The 3,247-nt window shown below is 40.2% G+C and overlaps 1 non-coding gene across 1 annotated transcript; it reads left to right on the top strand.

The window, feature by feature from the left end:
* Positions 1-1,447: 1,447 nt before the first annotated feature.
* LOC130951846 (small nucleolar RNA R71) lies at positions 1,448-1,554 on the top strand. Its single transcript, XR_009074125.1, has one exon. It is a non-coding gene; the product is annotated as a small nucleolar RNA R71 (small nucleolar RNA).
* The last annotated feature ends 1,693 nt before the right edge of the window (positions 1,555-3,247 follow it).

The following is a 3,247-nucleotide window of genomic DNA, read 5'->3' as shown; positions in this document are numbered from 1 at the left end:
TGGATCTCTTAAGTGGTGACAAGTTCAATCTCTCATAAATGGAAAGTGGCATGATGCTTATGCACACCCCCAAGTCGCACATACAGTCCATGAACTTCATCCCACCAATCAAACAAGTAACTAAACACGGACCGGGATCATTGCATTTTTGAGGAATTAAAGAGGAGATAGAATCATCTACCGGTCTTTTGTTGAGCTCGCCAGTCTTGTCCTTATGTGTACAAACGTCTTTGAAGAACTTGGCATATTTGGGTACTTGTTGAATAGCCTGAAAGAGTGGGACGGTGACTTCAACATTCTTAAAAATTTTCACCATGTTGGGGTCAAGTTTTTCTTGCTTCTTGGCCTTCTTAGCCAAAGTTGGAAATGGAATGGGCATAGGCTCTTCAAGTGGATTTTTTCGTTTTGGCTCCTTGACCTTGAGTGGCTCCTCCTCATCTTTTGCAACACTTCCATCCTCATTTCTTGTCACTTTCACTTTGTAAGCACAACACCAATTTCATCCAATTTGGTGCCACTCCTAAAAGTGATAGCATTGATGCTCCCCTTAGGATTGGGTTGAGGCTGAGAAGGTAAACCACTAGAAGTTGAGGCTTGTTGGGCATTTTATGTAGTCAGAGGAGAAAGTGTCAAACGAGAGAGAGCTTCGGCAATTGTAGCCATATATGTTTCTTGTTTCTTGTGAAATTCCCTTTGCTCTTGCATAAAGGATTGAAGTGTGTCATTCATGTAAGGTTGATTGGGAGGAGGGCCTTGATTACCTTGTGGAGGGTTAGATCTACTATTTGGGTGTTGATACCTCCCTTGAGATTGAGATTGTGGTGGTTGTTGATAGGATTGTTGGTATGGTTGTTGGTATTGCGGTTGACCTTGAGGAGCTTGATGATAGTAGGCTTGTTGGCTTGGGTATGGTTGAGATTGAGGAGCCTTATTCCACCTTTGATTAGAATTATCCCTCCATCCTTGGTTTTGATTCCCTCCATATTGATTAGCTCCTTGATTATAGGTGGACCTTTGTGGGTATGGGTTAGCTACCGCCAATGTAGTGTCCTCTTGGAGTTGAGGGCACTCATCGGTGTAATGGCCACTACAAGCACAAATACCATATTATCTTGATGGTCCTTCTATTCTTGGAGGTTGAGGCAGAGGAGATAGCAAAGCTTGAGGGATTTGTTGTCCTTGGGTGATTTGTCTCAACAAAATTATCATCCCACTGAGGGTCTTGGTCAAAATGGCATCTCCAGAAGGAGAAACTCCACTTAAAGCTTTATGTTGTGGATTCCTTGCCCTTGAGTGTTGAGTGGAGTCAGCCAAATCTACTATGATCTCCCAAGCTTCCTCGGCGGTCTTGTTTTTGGTGAGGGATCCTCCACTAGAGGCATCTAGAAGAAGCTTATCTTGGGGATTCATCCCTTGACAAAAATAGCTAATATGCACCAACTCGTTAATACGGTGGTGGGGGCAAGCTTAAAATAACTTGTTGAATCTCTCCCAGTACTCATACAGAGTTTCCCCATCTCTTTGCACAATGCAAGAGATCTCCTTTCGCAGCTTATCTGTTTTCTGAGGTGGGTAGAATTTTTCCAAGAATTTCTTACGCAACAAGTCCCAATTAGAAATCACATCTTCCGGTTGAGTATAAAACCATTCTTTCGCTTTTCCCTCCAAAGAGAAAGGGAAAGTGAAAACCAAAACTGTTGCTTCATCTGCATCGTGTCTTCTCACAGTAGAGCATGCAACTTAAAAGTACTTTAGATGCTTAGAGGATCTTCCCCGGATAGTCCATTGTATTTGGGGAGCAAGTTTATCGTGCCGGTCTTGAGCTCAAAATTTAGATCCAAAGCCGGATACTGAATTTGTTGCGGTTGCAAATTGATATCTGGAGCTCCGGCTTCTCTTAAGGTGATTCGTCGAGGTGGATCCGCCATGGTGCTGTCACCTGATTCACTTAAAGAGAATTCAGCACCCCCCACAGATAACTAGAAGGTTTCCTCTTTAATTGAAGAATGATGGTCACGGGTTGATGGTGATAGTGAATTGGTGTGCTCTTTAAGCAAACCCGATTCACTATCCACAAATGCTAGCCGGCGCCGAGCTTGCCTAATATAAGTTAAAGTTCTTTCTATTTCTGGATCAAAAGGGGCTAAGCTCGGGTCTGAAAGTGACTGTGTCATTCAACTGAGGAGACTAAAAGCAAAGCAAGAATAGGCAAGTAAACAAAAACCAACTTAACAATCAATAACTACTAAGACTAGCTAGATAGAAACGCTATTCACAATTGGTGCCAAGTAGCAAACAGAAATCAAATATTCACACTATTCACATATTTACAACAACCAAAATTATAGCACTCATTGCACTTAAAGTGAGTTCCCGGCAACGGCACCAAAATTTGATAGTGAGCAAAACCGTCGGCTAGGAATTTTATCTTATGAAGATTTAGCGTTGTAAGTATAGTTCCAAGCCAACAAGCAATGCCCACATCAAATGTGAATTCAAAGATGTCACTATTCAAACCAATTCAATTCCGGGAGTGTTTAGTTCCCGGGTCGTCTTCCAAGGACACTTGAGATCAATGAGTACACAATTTCGGTTGTGGCGATCAAGGGGTTTTCAATGAAGAGATAAACATATGAAGAATTAAAAGAACATGCAACATTGTAATAAATGAACTAATGAAGGAATTAAAGAACTACTATGTAATATAGACAAGTAAGGTATAAAACGAAGTAAGGTAAATGTGTATGAAAGAATTAAACATAAAAGGTATCTTGGCTTGGAGTGAGCTAAGGGTCCTTTCCTTGTTGGAACCACAACTATGACAATTTGAATAGATTAATCTCACTTGATTAACCCTCACATCGGAGAGTAAGTTAAATGAGCATAAGTGTTCTTAACCCCACAAATCCTAAATTACTTGCTAATTGCCTTAGCAACAAATTAGCATTAGTGGGAATAAGAACAATTAACAACCCAATAATTGACACTAAATGTTGGACATTCCAACTCTAGGAATCCAATTGCTCACTTTTTCCAAGGCAAGAGATAGAAAATTAGCCCCACATCATAATTGACATTTTGTCAAACACTTGGTGGGCAAAAACATTAAACATAGAAAACATGAGAAAATGCTTGAAACTAAAAGCAACAAATGATCTCAATTAACAATAACAACTCAAGAAAGCATGTAACAAACATTAATCATCAAATTCATCAACAAGAAATTAAAATTACAAAAGAGAAGTAA

Source organism: Arachis stenosperma, chromosome 1 (assembly GCF_014773155.1).
Source record: "Arachis stenosperma cultivar V10309 chromosome 1, arast.V10309.gnm1.PFL2, whole genome shotgun sequence".
Taxonomy (NCBI): Eukaryota; Viridiplantae; Streptophyta; class Magnoliopsida; order Fabales; family Fabaceae; genus Arachis; species Arachis stenosperma.
Note: the sequence above shows the minus strand (reverse complement) of the source record. Positions and strands in the feature narration are given on the sequence as shown.